We start from the raw sequence: 16,787 nt of genomic DNA, 5'->3' as shown, positions 1-16,787 counted from the left end.
ACTTCATTCTCTGTGAAGTGCTTTTTAAATAGCAATGGAGCTACTCTTGAATGCTGTATTGCTGATTTGGGCCAAAGTAATAAAATATAAGAAAACAAATTGTGGCATAAGAATTAAAAAGTAAGACATACATGTATATGATAACATTATATGCATGTGATAGAGTTATACATCTGTAATACTCTCCCCACAAGAGAAACCAGTGGAAAACTACTGCTAACAATAAGACAGTTGAGTGCAATTGATATTTTTTTTAAATAGCCTTCACATATAAAACAAAACTCAGCCAAGATATATAACAGAAAAGAAGGTCTAATTTACACTTAGAAAAAAAAATGAGCATAAACTTAAGATTAAGAAACATAAAATCTATGTAAGGAAAATCATAAAATATTCCTAAACACTAATAAAGTTAACTGAAAAATGGAAAGACCAGCAGTATGCCTCAAAAGGAAAACTCAGGGCTGTAAACATTTCAGTTCTCCCTCTGCTGATTTATCGCTTAATGCCATCTCCATAAAATATCAACAGACATTTTTCCTGGAACTAGACAAGGTGGGCATCAAGTTCATATAGAAGAAAAAACAAGCAAGAATAACTACAAACACCCTGGGAAAGGAGCCCAATAGGTCAGGCAGAGTGGAGAAACTATTCTTGCCATACATCAGATGACATTATAAAGTATCGCTGTGGTGTAAACGATAAAGTCTAACTAAAAGCAGCATGATGTGGGATCACGAATGTGCAGACAAGACTAACTGAACAAAACAGAAAATCCCCAAATAGACGCAGTTGCAGGTGGAAATGTAGAATGTACTTGGGAAGTACAGAATCTCAGATCGATGGGAAAAGAATATATTTCTTAATAAAGTGATATTGGACTAGCTGAATAATAATATGGAAAATGATAAAATAGTATCTATTTCTTTTACATTGGACACCAGGAAAATTCCAAACAGTTTAGATATTTAAATGTAGGAAGTAAAACCACAGAAGAAAAGACGAAAAAGGGTGAATTTCTTCATTGCCTGAAAATGCACAAAGCTTTCCTAATTATGATTCAAAACACAGAAGCAACAAGGGAAAATATTGATCAATTTAGCTACTTAAAATTAACATATTTGCAGAACCAAAGTATAAGACAAATGACAAAGTAGGGAAGTAGATTTATAACACCTATCACAGACACGGACAGAGCTAATAGTCCTAATGCATAAAGAGATTCTAAAAGTAGAGAAGATGAGGAACCTGACAGACAAACGGGCAAGAGGTAACAACAAAAAGAACTTAGAAAAAGAAATGCAGATGGTCCTTAAACATAGAACAAGATGCTCAATCTTGCGTATAGAAAATAAATGTAAATTAAAATCTACCCTTCTGGTGAAAAAAAACAGTATACCCACCACTACCTTGCCAATGTTGCATCAGTAGTTATGGCAGGTACAAGGAGAAATAAACAAGTACAAAGACCTAAGGAAATGTTTTAAATGGTTTTTTTTTTTACATGCCAGATGAATGCTTAATTCAAATGAATTCAGAACTGGCCAATTTCAAGCCTGCATTGGTTTCATGAAGTCCTACCCCTGGACTGCTCAATCTTCCCAAACATGTTTTGAAAGCTTAGAGAATCCCTGATTAAAATTCTTTCATGGTTGTTTCTTTTTCTTGGCCTTTTCATAACTGAGATTGTTACTGTACACTTCTTGCTTATTCTGGACCTACAACTAGACTTTTCTAGGCTCCCTGTGATGGTGTCTCTACCAGTAACCACAAAGTTGAGGGCTCCATCAACCCTGCCCCTCGAATGGCTCTCTGTTTGGAGCAGAAACAATTTTGACCTAGGTCTTGTCTACATCCACTGGCACTATAAAATCACACAGCTAGCAACAGATGTTATGTCCACGTGTCTTGCATCAGACAAGTCAGGTAAGGCTGTGGAGGGATATTGCTGACTCTGGTAGAAGGTCCTCCCAGGATGCCTCCCACTCCATTGCCAAAGGTGAGAGGCATTGTCAACAAAGCACCAGAAATGGGATAGTACAAACAGGCAAGAGGAAATATTTTCACTAAAAACACCCTACCTCAACTGGACAAATCGGGAATGCAAGGGCCATTTCCTGAAATACCCACTTCTGTCATTCCATCTGGCACAACTAATTGGAGATTTTCAGGATAAATTGGCTCTTTGGGACATTTAAAAGCAAAAATAGCCAGTTCTGTTAATGGAAGATCAGGTGTTGGGCCTTTCAAAACTATTATTCACAGTCGTTAAGACAGTTCCAGGAAAAGTACCACGGGACAATGTGGTGCCCGTTAGCCCCAGCTGCAAGATCGAACTGACAGCCATAGCACCTCAGGGTCCCCCAGCTGCTGCCACCAGAACTGAGGCTCCCAGAGTCTCTGCAGGGCTCCGTACAGAACCCCTGTCCAGGGCTCAGTCTTGGGACCAAGAAAGAGAAAGTTAGTCATTCAGTTGTGACTCTTTGTGACCCCATGGACTGTAGCCCATCAAGCTCCTCTGTTCAGGGATTTTCCTGGCAAGTATATTGGAGTGGGTTGCCATTTCTGTCTCCAGGGGATCTTCCCAACCCAGGGATGGAACTCGGGTCTCCTGCATTGCAGGCAGATTCTTTACCATCTGAACTACCAGGGAAGCCCCAGAAAGACAAAGAGGAAGTAAGATTTTATGTGAACTAAGGGATAGTCTGATGGTCCCCAGCTGATGCTGGGAAAGACTGAGGAGCAAGGGGGTCACAGAAGATGAGATGATTGAATGGCATCACTGATTCAATGGACATGAGTCTGAGCAAACTCTGGAAGATAGTGAAGGACCCGGAAGCCTGGCATGTTGCAGTCTCTGTGGTCGCAAAGAGTCGGACACAACTGAGCAACTGGACAACACCAGCTAGATGTGTTTGTCGCTTGAGAATTTCTTCTCTTCCCGAGTACAGGAGTTTTTCAACTGTGTTATCCCCTGGGGTGGAAGGAGGCAGACTTAAACCCACCTGAACAAAGAGATGTAAGAACAGATTGCCGGATGGCCTCCTGCTTGGCAGCTGAGAACAAAGGCTTTATTGTATTCTCCACTGATCATTATCCACATTTGCTCTTGATTGATCCCAGAGTTTGCCATCTTGACTTATCGCTGAGATATTTATTCTCTTCCAAACACTTCAGCCCCATGGCAGTAAGTAAGCAATTGTGACTGGAATCCAGGCATCTTGCAGACCTGGAGGCTGACAGCCGCAGAAGTAACAGAGATAGCAGCCTCGCTCTTCCTCTGGGGAGCAAACACCAGACAGACCCGTGGTGAGAAAAGCCCAAACAAACCTTTCTTCTGAAACACATTTTATTTATTTAAAGAAGTAGTTTCAGAACTGTTTATAACATATTTTGACAATTGTTCCTGACTTTCCTTATAGGGCTTGTTCTAAATCTTCAGAAATTCCTTTCCAGGGCTTTTGTACAGCAAGAGGCAAAACATTTCACATGAAGAATGTTGTCAGTCTGGGGGTGGAAGGGGAGGAACGCAGGAAAGTCACTCACAGGGCTACAGACCACAGGTAGTACAGGAAGTAAAGAATCCTCCTGCCAAGCAGGAGAGGTAGGTTCGATCCCTGGGTCGAAATGGCAACTCTCTCCAGTATTCTTGCTTGGGAAATCCATGGACAGAAGAACCTGGCGGGCTACAGTCCATGGGCTGCAAAGAGTCAGACATGACTGAGCGTGTGTGTGCGCGCACACACACACACACGCACACACACATACATCCTCCATGGAAATTCTCAAGTCTTGTCACTTTCACTGACACCACATCCTTCCTGCCCCACCAGACAGTGTGAAGGCAGGCACGCTTCCTTCTGAGCCATAATTATAGCTGTCAGGAATCCAAAGCAATCACTTTGCCTCTAAGGAGCTAGATTCATTTTCTTAAAAGTGCAATGGAGCTCTTTTTCCCTTTCATGTACGATCTTTTCCAGCAATGTCTATGATCTTTAATTCCTATTCTTACCTACTTACCATCCCTGGTTTAACTGTGGTGTCCACTGGGGCACTGCTATACAGAAGTTGATTAGGTCTGAACAGAGACTGCAATGTGTGTGATATAACAGTTCTATAAAGATGTGCCTGGATTGGCATTTGTAACTGATACGAGGAGCAGGAGGCACCAACTGGGTGGAAATTCCACCACATTTAATAATGTGAGAAGCAGATTTAGATGAAAGATAATTCAAGTGGCATTGGGAATATTTCTAGCTTTATCTCCAATTTGTTTTCTAGCAATCTTCATATAATCTTATGTGGAGATGCAATATCTATTCCTCTGTCTAGATGCCTGAGTAAGTTTCCTTCTAGAGATATGTTCTTATTTAAAAAGTCAGTGTTTTATCTTTTTATTGAAAGATACACAGTACAAAGAAAAACTGGCACTAACTCTAGACATATTCATCAGAAACACAATCAGGCTATTATTTCAAAGACAAAGCTGAAATCCAAATGGATGTTCTACAGACCAACACTTGCCAAGACGTGTTGAAAGTCCTCAGAACATTACTCTGGACTGAAGTAGCGATGCCTGTGCTTGTCAAAAAGATAAAAAGTATGTCAAGGTGCATTTTTATTGGATTATTTCTTAAGCACAGGTAGTAAAATGATTGTGCTGTGTGCTCAGTCATGTCAGCTGTGTCCAACTCTATGCAGCCTCATGGACTGTAGCCTGCTAGGCTCCGCAGCCCATGGGATTCTCCCAGCAAGAATACTGGAGTGGGTTGCCATGCCCTCCTCCAGGGTATCTTCCCAACCCAGGAAACGAACCTGCGTCTCTTGTGTCTCCTGCACTGAGCGGGCAAATTCTTACACCAAGTGTGTCACCTGGGAAGCCCATTACTTAAAGGCACTGGATATGAGTGCAGGAAAGAGGCTTTTAAATCCACCACCACTCCATGAGCCAGTGCTTCAGTCTCATTTTCAGAACTTCTGAGTCATTCATTTCAAGGGAAACAAGCTATGCCATTTAAAAATTCAATTCACTTTCCTACCATTGCTTTCCTCTGCCGCTTACACATTTTAAATGTTTTATTTGTACCAAACACAAACTCTTAAAAACAGAGTTTACTCTACGCATCACTTAAGAGAGAGAACCTCAATCATAAAACTACACTTTCTCACTCATTTTGGCAGCTTGATTTCTGGGAAGCGATCTCATCTAGGCTGGCTAATTACATGTCCTTAAGTATCTGGCATAAGATAATTGCTTTTTTCTGGTGTGTGGAAGAAAATCTAATCTTTAGGACAGCAGCCTCTCACACTTGCTATAAGTCTGAATGCCAAGTTTGCTACCAATTCATCTACTCACTCAGCACATGCTTACTGAGAGCCTACTGGCTCCCAGGCACAAAAATGGAATTGAGTACCAAGTACTATGACCGAAATACTATGAAGGAAGCTTGACGTGGAGGATACAGTGGCTCTAATCTAAGGCTTCTCCTATCCTGGCTGGCTCTGAATCCCTCCAGCGTGTGAGTGCTTCAAAGACAAAGTGAGGGACTTCTCTGGTGGCCCAGTGGTTAAGACTCCACGCTTTCCATGCCCGGGAAACGGGTTCTGTCTCTGATCTAGGAAGGTCCCACATGCTGCTCAGAGCAACTAAGCCCGGGCTCCGCAACTGCTGAGCCTGCATGCTAGACTCTGTGCTCCCCAACAAGAGAAGCACTGCAGTGAGAAGCCTGAGCACCACCACTAGACAGTATACCCCACTTGCCACAACTAGAGAAAGCCCACACGGCAACGAAGACCCAGCATAAACAGAAAAAGACGAAGTGGGATCCTAGTTAAAGCAGCAAAGTAAAAGTGTTAGTCGCTCAGTCAGGCCCGATCCCTGACTGCAGCCCCACGCCAGGTCCCTCTGTTCATGGAATTCTCCAGGCAAGAATACTGGAGTGGCTTCTCCAGGGGATCTTCCTGACCCAGGGGTCAAATCTAGGTCTCCCACATTGCAGGCGGATTCTTTACAGTCTGAGCACTTGTATCTATTCTTTTTCAAATTCTTTGATTGAGGTTAGTACAGAATATTGAGTAGAGTTCTCCATGATACACACTAGGACCCTGTTGGTTACCTATTTTATATACAGTAATGTATACATGTCGGTCTGTGGGGTTTTTATAAAAAACAAACAAACAAAAAAAATTTTAAAGGAAGATTCGGAATCTGACTTCTCTCTTCATTATAATAACAGGGTCTGCCCTTCAGTGAGAGTAGTTTCTGTGAAGGGTGGGGGATGGGCCCCTCCAATGACCTACACTTCCTTTTTCAGGATTTTAAGAAACTTGGGAAACTACCTTTGTTCTCTAATACTTGATAGTGTTGTCCTTGGGCTTTAAATGAAAAAGCAAAATGCATACGTATATGGTGTGTGGGGTGTGTGTGAGTGTGTTTGACTTTCTAAGGTGTCACTCAGAGCAAACCCCACAACCACACACCCTAAGATCCCAAGGTGAGATAATTAGCCAGGCTGCATCCATGTGCGTGATGTTCCTGCAGACACCGATTCTCTATAATTTGCTACACCAGCTGGGGACCTTGCAACTGCACACTCAGACCGTATACCATCAGACTGTCTGGACAGGGGCTTCGGGAGCTGCGCATTTCTTTAACAGGTGTTCCCATTGAGGTTAACACCCTTCTGTGAGAGAGTCACTGCTCTAAGCTATGGTTATACATATGCATATTCAGTTCAGGTATTTCAATTTTAGATACTAAGGATAAGAAAGGATATAGGCACAGTCCAATTTTCTCCTATGATTCTTGCATTAACTAAGTAACTGGGGCAAAAAGTCTTATCTTTCACTCCCAGTACACACACACACACACACTCACACACACTCACACACACAAGTCATCTTTATGCTCTCAGCTTCTAAATTTGTTTCCAAGTTGACAAGCACATAAAGACTTACCTGAGGGAGGCTCTGATTCTTTAGTTGAGGTTTGCAATGACATAGCATCCAAAAGCTAAATCAAAAACAAACTTTCTTTTCAAATATTGGGAACAGTTAACACATTTCTTTGTAGGCTTCCTTGGCTCAGAAACTCTGAAAATAATTATCACCAGTGTTGCAAATGAAGACTGTCTGAATATATGCTTTTGACCAACCAGTTCCTTCAGTGGGCAGTAGTTAGAGGTCTCCAACTGACACCCATCTCTTGAATACATTTATTTTAAAATTATATGGTCCTTTATTTGAAAGTTATTGATTTGAAATTTTATACTATCTTACATTTATGGTAAACTGCATGCACACTTATGGGAATAAACTAGTGAAAGAGAATCAAGATTAAAATCAAGAAGGAATAAAAATGAAGTGTACATCTCACTCCAGTTCAGTTCAGCTCAGTTCAGTCGCTCAGTCGTGTCTTTGCGACCCCATGAATCGCAGCATGCCAGGCCTCCCTGTCCATCATCAACTCCCGGAGTTCACTCAGACTCACGTCCATCGAGTCAGTGATGCCATCCAGCCATCTCATCCTCCGTCGTCCCCTTCTCCTCCTGCCCTCAATCTCTCCCAGCATCAGAGTCTTTTCCAATGAGTCAATTCTTCTCATGAGGTGGCCTAAGTACTGGAGTTTCAGCTTTAGCATCATTCCCTCCAAAGAAATCCCAGGGCTGATCTCCTTCAGAATGGACTGGTTGGATCTCCTTGCAGTCCAAGGGACTCTCAAGAGTTCTCCAAAACCACAGTTCAAAAGCATCAATTCTTCAGCACTCAGCTTTCTTCACAGTCCAACACTCACATCCATACACGACCACTGGAAAAACCATAGCTTTGACTAGACAGACCTTTGTTGGCAAAGTAATGTCTCTGATTTTCAATATGCTATCTAGGTTGGTCATAACTTTCCTTCCAAGGAGTAAGTGTCTTTTAATTTCATGGCTGCAGTCACCATCTGCAGTAATTTTGGAGCCCAAAAAAATAAAGTCTGACACTGTTTCCACTGTTTCCCATCTATTTCTCATGAAGTGATGGGACCAGATGCCTTAGGATCTTCATTTTCTTTTCCTTCCACTAGTGATCCACTTCCTATGTCCACATGTAACAATGATGCTCAGGAAAGTGCCCTTTATAACTCCAAAAATATTGCTACTGCCTTTTGGACAGAAAAGGGCTTTCCTGGGTGGCTCCAATGGTAAAGAATTCACCTGCAATGCAGGAGACCCAGGTTCAATCCCTGGGTCAAGATCCCCCTGGAGAAAAGCATGGCTACCCACTCCAGTATTCTTGCCTGGAGAATTCCATGGACAGAGGAGCCTGGCAGGTTACAGTCCATGGGGTCACAAAGATTCAGACACAATTGAGCACTAACTAACTAACTAACTAACTAAAACTTTGGACAGAAGATCTCTTCCTCCCCACATTTCCTACCCTCCACCGCTTCTCTCTTCCCATAAATGTTACCATCACATGGAATGCAGTGAATCCATGGCAGTAATCCATCTGAGAAATAGCAAGGGACTGAATAAAGGCAGTGAAGATGGGGAGAGAAGGAGGTGACAAAGTCAGGAAACAGCAGAAAGGTGGAACCCCTAGGGTGTAGTGATGAATGGGAATTAAGAGATTCAGGAAGATGGAGGGGGTCACAGATAACACATAAGTTTCTGATTTGAATTCCAAGACAACAGAGCTGCAAAGTCATCTGGGATGACTTCCAAAGTCCAGGGATCAAGGAGGTAAAACATATTAGTAAAACTTTTGAGTAGGGATGGGGTGGCCTTACTGGTGGTCCTATGGTTGAGACTCCCAGAGGTTTGATCCCTGGTCAGGGAACTAGATCCTGTGTGCTGCAACTGAGATCCAGGACAGCTAAAAAAATTAATAAATAAAAAGGTGAGAGGCCAGAATGGTGAAAATGTTGGGAGAGAAGAGAAGGTACATAAAGGGAGCAGCCCCACCTTGTTCCAACCAGTTGCTGCCGTTGTAGAACAAAAACCAGTGCCTTCTATACCTTCCAGTTTTCAAGACAACCCCCAAAATCTTAGTTTTCCTACAAAAAGTCTGAATTTAAAATCAGGAAAATTAATTTTTAATAAGTTGTTCATTTTTATTTTAAAATGTGGATTTTTAAAAAATTTAGAAATACCATACCAATAAAATAAAATCTAGGTGAGGAGGTGTCTAGATATACCTCAGAGTTTCCAGTTTTGAGCCTCCACAATAGATGATGCTGCAACCTACCAAAACAAGAAAGCTTTCTCTCTCTAAATGATGGATCCCAGATACCTCTAATTCTTCTCTTCTGCCTCTAAGACTGCTTGCAAGCTTGAGATCTTACTACTCTGTGATTGTTGTCATGGTCCCGAGCAGCACCAGCTCCCTACACTCTACATCTGTGTGCAATTCTGTTGCTTTAGGATGAGCCATTCCCTCTCCTTTTTCTCTTCTTATTAGACTTCTCTCCTGAGATAACATAATCTAGGATGTGATTTGACATTCATCTTGTTAAGATGAACAATGAATAATTTGGATGCCAATCAAGTGTAGAAAAAGTCCACATTTTTCAAATTAGTCAAGTAACTGTCAAATCACTTCATTTTACTTTTCAGATATAGTTCAAGCTATGAGAATCCCCAGAGTTTTAAATTCTGAGTGCTTTTTAATGGTCTTTTGAAAACTAAACCAAAATGAACTTGATCTTGAAAGTGATACTCTTATTCGAAAAACATTTATTGAGGCCTATTAAATGTAAGTCCCTGTGCCTACACATAAGAATTGAACAGTGTGAAATCACCTACAAGCTGGGAGCCGAGAAATGCACTATCAATTATAATCTAAGGTAGAATAAAATCAGGTTAGAACCTATAAGGGGCTTCCCAGTTGGCTCAGTGGTAAAGAATCTGCCTGCCAGTGCAGAAGACACAGGTTCGATCCCCTGGAGTAGGAAGTGGCAACCACTCCAGTATTCTTGCCTGAAAAATTCCATGGACAGAGGAGCCTAGGGGGCTACAGTCCACAGTGTTGCAAAGGGTCAGATACTACTGAGCAACTAAGAAGCACAGAACCCGAAAAGGTTTGTTCCTCTATGGGAAAAGGATCTTAAAAAGAGTGGATATAGAACAGATTCACTATGCTGTACACTTAAAATTAGCACAACATTTTAAATCAACTACACTCCAATAAAAGTAGAAAATAAAAAGTTTGTTCCTTTTTAAGAAAAATCAAACGACTGGAAAAGAGACTATAAAATAACACCATTTGAAAGAGATCAAAATGTATGAAATAAATGGAAAGATTTGCCAAGCTCATGGACTGACTGGGAGACAGAGTTGTTAAGATGTCACTTCTCCCAAAACTAATCTACAGATTTAATCAGTCCAATCAAAATCCCAACACGCTTTTCTGTAGAAATTGATGGACTGATTCTAAAATGTACATGGAAATGAGAAGAACTGTAATGGATAAAACAATTAGAAAAAAGGTAAAGAAAAGTTGGAGAATTTGTTTTATTTCAAGATTTAATATAAAGCTACAGTAGTCAAGGCAGCGTGGAATGTTAACACCATACTCATCGGTGGAACAAAGAATAGAACACAGAATTCAGAAATAGAGCCACAATTTTATGTCAATTGATTTTTAACTAAGTTTCCAGAATAATTCAATGGGAAAAGAATAGTCTTTTCAATAAATAGTGCTGGAATACTGGATATATAGTTTGAAAAACATTTTACTTTAAACCTTATCATCAATTCAGTTCAGTTCAGTCACTCAATCGTGTCTGACTCTTTGCAACCCTATGGACTGCAGCATGCCAGGCCTCCCTGTCCATCACCAGCTCCCAGAGTTTACCCAAAGTCATGTCAATTGAGTCGGTGATGCCATCCAACCATCTCATCCTCTGTCATCCCCTTCTCCTCCCACCTTCAATCTTTCCCAGCTTCAGGGTCTTTTCAAATGAGTCAGCTCTTTGCATCAGGTGGCCAAAGGATTGGAGTTTCAGCTTCAACAGCAGTCTTTCCAGTGAACACCCAGGACTGATCTCCTTTAGAATGGGCTGATTAGACCTCCTTGCAGTCCAAGGGACTCTCAAGAGTCTTCTCCAACACCACAGTTCAATATCCATTAGAATGGATAAATTTCAAAACTGGATAAATTTTAAAATAAAAAAAGAATGATTTTAACTGTCTGCCAGTCACTGAGAGTGAACACAGACTTTTTTAAAAATTAAACTCAAAGTTTCATTTTTTTAATTTAAAATAAAACATTTTTAAAAATCTGCAATGGCAGATTTTTAAAAGAAGAGATAACTAAAGCAACTGATCACATGGTAAGTTTGACATGCCTGGAGCACACAAACATTGAGGTACTCACATGTAGACAGAGAAGGCGTCAAAACTGCAGACAGAAACTCAGCAATAACTGATACCCAGATGAGAGACAAAGTCCTGCAATTGGTAAGTTTGCCCAAGCAGAGCATGTGTCTTGAAAACAGATGAGATGAAACCCAGAACAAAACCATAGGGAACATCACCACGTAAGGGACAGATGGAGAAAGAAAAGTCCAAGAAAGAGTACAGATGCTTGAGCAAAACAGGCAGAGGAGAAGTTTTAGGGGGAAATCTTAGAGGGAATGGACAACAGAATCTAATACTGTAGACACAACACATAATATAAGAGCTGAAGAGTTTCTTGGATTTTCATCTAAAAGTTAGTACTGACCTTAACAGATATGATTTCATGGGAGTGGTAAGAGCAACCGTAAAATAGCTGTGGAATAAGAAATTCATGGAGACGAGGAAGGGTCATAAAGGAGTCGGACCATTCTCCAACAATCTTCAATGCCAAGATAGTTAGATAGAAACTAAGCAGGGAGGAAAATGACTACAGATTTAAGAAAGTGCTCTTTTTAGTGCTTCTTTAATATGGTAAAAGTCACATAATATAAAACATACTATTTTTACAATATTCAACTATACAGTTTAGTGGCACTAAGTACATTCTCATGACTGTGCCACTCTCACCATATCCATCTCCCAAATTTTTCACCTTCCTAAACTGGAACTCTGTCTCTGTTAAACACTAACTTCTCATTCACCCTCCCCACCTCCTCCCCCTGCCAGTCCTTGGTATCTACCAATGTATTAAGAAAGTGCTTATTTAAAAAACAAGAAAAATAAGCAAGTTTTTATGCTTTATGAGAGTATATGAGGACTAAGAAGTAACAACTAAAACTAACAATACTAGAGAGAAAGCAGTGAAGACACAGGCTTCCTGAGGGTTAGGGGGATGCTCCATGCAAAATCAGAGACGATCTACATAAAAGAGGCAAGTACGTTTGGAAGACACATGGCAAGAAGCTAAAGGAGAACTTGTCTTGGAGAACTCTATTAGTGAAGCCTGTGTGGTCCTTTAGGGGGATGATGGACTGGGCTAATGATAGATGATCCCAGCAGCTCCCATTCTGTCTTATTCCCACATCTTCTCTAGGGAGTATGAAGTTAAAAACACAGACATATTCTACATGAGGGACAAAATAATTTCTTCTTACCCCATCTCTAAGCAGATCTCCTGGGATGATCTAACTCCTTAGGGAGCTCACTGTGGGAGTGGGCATGGCAGAGAATGTGGTGGCTCACGGGAGCCAGTGCTCGAGCCATCAGGTGCATCTGGGTGACCCGCTGCTTCCCCCAGTCCCCTCCAAGAGTGCTTCCCCCTTCCTTCCTGCTTCACCCCCACTATCCCTCAGCCTCCTCCATCAAGGCTTCCAAAGCAAGTCAGTTCCCCATTCACACTGCACGGCACTCTGACAGCTGTCTCCATCCACAGGCTCCTTTCTCCCTCTCTGCCTTGTCCTCTGACTCTCTCTCCAGCCTTTTCCACTCGTTCGAGGAACCCTGCCCTCCTGGGTAGCCTGTGAGTGTCCCAATCCAAACACATCTACATCTTACCTCCTCTAATTGGCTCTGCCACACGCAGAAGTGTTAAAGATTAATCTACAAAATCTATCCCAAATAAAACAATTGATGACTGTGCACGTCATGCCCAAGTCCTCTTTTCTAGCAATATCTTATAACATTATGAAGCACCTTGCTATCTGCAGTCATTATAAATTGCTCTACCTCTGTGATTTTTAATTTGGAGCACTAGATCCAGGTAGATAAATAGCCCATTTCCTTCAACCATTATCAAAATGTTCACTTATTTTCTTTATCTGAACACTCCACTAAGGCAGCCAAATTATAGCTCCAAAAATAAGAAGCCAAGTACATGACAATCCAGAAACTGAGAAGAAGAAAAATAAATTCTACCTCAGAAATGCAATTTAACACAGCCCAACAACAACACACAAAAAGAAGGCCATTAATAAAAATTGAATCCCTACACAGTATGTGTGTATACACATATTCGTTTCTCATTTAATCCATGCAACAAGCTAGTGTGGTTCGTTTTGTTTTCCCCATTGTGCAGATGAGAAAAATAAGGTTTAGAGACTGACTTTCCCAAGTTTACACACTCGAGAACAAAATGGAAATTAAAATTAGTATTTTGTGATCCTAAACTCTTAACAGCACAATAATTGTTCTCCTGCATGAAATTGTGTATCTTGTTAGATTCTAGGATTTCCACTGAGGTATTTCTTGGCATTGCTCTTCCACTAAATGTATAATCAGATAACAATCCTAGAGTAGGGAAAAAAAAAAAAAAAACATATAATTTGACCTAACTGTTCTCCTTCAATTCCATTTTGCGCCACACAAGATCACTTCTCCTAGACTGATTTTCACAAGGTTCACACACATAAAAATAACATTTTTGTCTAAGCTCTAATATCTGAGAAATGGAGTATTTCCTGCCATATCTGTAAATAAGGATGTCACAGTCATCAGCAATTCCAGCCTTTCAGGGCACTCAGGAAGGAGAAAAATACCAGGGATCTAACAGCCACCAGGTTACAGCCACTTCCTACGGTGAACCCAAGGGAGCTCAGGATGTGAAAATACACAGGATACTGGCTCCAGAGAGTTGAGATGCATATGACAGGAATGATTTCAGTGAGGCCAGACTCTTGCATCTTCCTATACAAACAAAACTGTTCAATTCCTTAACTTGGAGTATCTGGTTTCCTTTAATTCACAATAATCTCTTGATGTTCAGGCTCCCTGCCCTTTGTTGTAAAACATCTCTGTAACCTGACTCTTCCCATTGCCTCCTCGGAGCAGTTCTCTCAGGGTCACAGGAGATGCTGTCTCTCGGACCTAAAGTCTTAAAAACTCCCAGTGAATAAAACATAACTCTCAACTTTCAGCTTGTGACTATTTTTTAAGTTGACATGTCTATATACAACAAAGTAGATACCAAGAGAGTAATGTGTGAGAAGTGAGCATCTGCAGGGTTTAGCTCTTTCTCCATAAAATTTTATGACAACAGTTTGACTTCTGATGTCCACCCCACGAGCACATGAGCTATGGGTGATGTAGCCACAAGAGGAACGTGTTTTACAAAAACAACTTTCCTGAAGACTTATCATGTGTAAAGCTTGTGCTGTGGGTCGCGTGCAGAGGGTCCCCTCCAGAAGTAGGGTACCTGGAGCTATAGATTTCATGTCAGTGATTTCTTGTTACCCAAAACCTGTTTTGATTTCCTCTTCTAGCATTGCCTCAGTGGTGGAAACTGCGTCCTTGGTGGATGTCTTCATTCGTTCAGTTAATACTTTTGATCGCCTTTTCTTCAGGTCCTGCAGGTGGGATCTAGAATTTGATTTTAGAAACCACCCAAAACAAATCAAAGTCAAGTGATTAAATACAGTTTAGGTTCAAAGAGGCAATACAACTTTTTAATATGACTGGTTCTCTGGAGTGGCTGTTAAATTCCTCCAATGTTAATCCCATTCCAAAGTCATTTCAAAAGTCAAACAGCCAAAGAATCTGTTTGGCTGATCTCTATCTTCTTTCAGTCTGAGTCGCAATGTGACTTGCTTTATTCATGGTCTAATTACCTGTGCTTAACACTAAAATGTGGCTTCCCCAATGGCTCAGTAGGTAAAGAATCCGCCTGGAATGCAAGAGACTCAGAAGACCGTGGTTATCCCTTGGAGGAGGAAACAGCAACCCATTTCAGTATTCTTGCCTGGAAAATCCCAATACTAAAATGTGTATTTCCTTTCCTGGCTCTTTTAATATTTCCTCATTGTCTTTCTCTCTTGCTTGCTTTCTCTCTGTCTCTGTGATACATTTTCTATTATTTAAACTCAGTTTCGGGCAACTCTGTACCAGGTTCCTTTTTCTTCCAAGGGGTTTATTTTGCTTCCTGACTGTTTGAGGATGACAATGTGCCAGAATTCATGCTCCTTAGAATGTGGATTTATTACATCACAAGTCATCTTCCCGGGAACTTTGCTTACTGCCTCTCTGCCAGGATGCTTTTTCTGCTCCAGTCTGAAGAAAATGCTTTAGTAGTGGTCCTTCACGGCAACATGCCCAGCTCACAGAATCCTATCTCGCAAAGCCGGCGCTTTACACTGTAACTGAAGAGGGGCAGGTCTGCCGTGCTCTGCCGTGACTCCAAACATCAGAAGTGTGAGAATATGGTGCTTTTACTCTGAAGCATTACACAATCCCCAGAACGAGGAACTGCCTTCTACCCCCTGCTGCTATTTTATTGCTACAGAAGAGAAGAGCAGAGAAACCAGTTTCCATAATAAAGTATGTGTGTTTGGGTGGTGGGAAGGGGAAGCAAGAAAAAGAACAGGCACCTGAATGATATTGTTGAACTTAAGCATCTTCCATCCTGGAAATGACAGGACACTGAGAAGACATTTTAAAAATCCCTCCTTTTGGGCTCCCAGAATACATAAGAACTGAGTAAAATACTACTCATCATCAGGGTTTTACAAGCCACATTTGTTGGTCTCTAGAATGAATCTCTTCTGCCTGATGTCAAGGACCTTAGGATTAGAAGGCAAGGTCTTGATCCTAACCTGGGAACCCGAATTCTCTAGGTTAGCTGCTTTAGGAGAAGGTTCTCTTCTCTTTTTTTGAGTCTGATTACAAGGGCAGCTTTTCTCCAGAAGATAACTGCAAAAATCTACTAGTTCCTGAAATATTTAAAGGATCATGAAAAGATGAATCCTTTGCAACCCGCTAGCAACTGTTCAAATACAAAGAAATGAACACAAAAATGTATGACCTGAAGCCCCCGGGTAGACAAGGAGAAGGTGGTAGGAAGAGATTCTGGCTGATTAGGGCACAAAAATAGACCCACCTGTCCCCACCTCATTCCTTCAGTCAATCGATCAACACACATTTCATTCAGCACCATCTACACCCCAAGTACCCAGGCAGGTGCTAGGGAATGGCCTCGGTTTCCTTTCCTCTCTCTCCTGACATTTAAAAAGCCTCAGAGAGGACTTCCCTGGTTGCACAGTGGTTAAGAATCCACCTGCCAGTTTGGGAGGTTCAATCCCTGGTTCCAGAAGATCCCACATGCCTCGCAACAACTACTGAGCCACAATATTATAGCACCCATAGCCCTTGCTCTGCAACAAAAGAAGTCCGACTTGCTGCCACTAGAGAAAGCCAGTGCAACCAAAAGTATATAAAACTATACATAAATATGCAGATGCAACAAGAGAAACTAACTCAGAGCAAACAGTAATTGTTCCAACTGAAACAAACCGAGCCTGATAGGGTGGCATGATTCTCCCTAGAGACGCGTGAGATGATCTGGTTCTGCCTGGTTATGTCTGGGTGGTCATTTGGACGCTCTGAGCCTCGGTTTCCCATCTTGAGAATAAAGAT

The sequence above is a fragment of the Ovis aries genome, chromosome 9, assembly GCF_016772045.2.
Source record: "Ovis aries strain OAR_USU_Benz2616 breed Rambouillet chromosome 9, ARS-UI_Ramb_v3.0, whole genome shotgun sequence".
Classification (NCBI taxonomy): Eukaryota; Metazoa; Chordata; class Mammalia; order Artiodactyla; family Bovidae; genus Ovis; species Ovis aries.
This window is presented reverse-complemented; position numbering follows the sequence as displayed.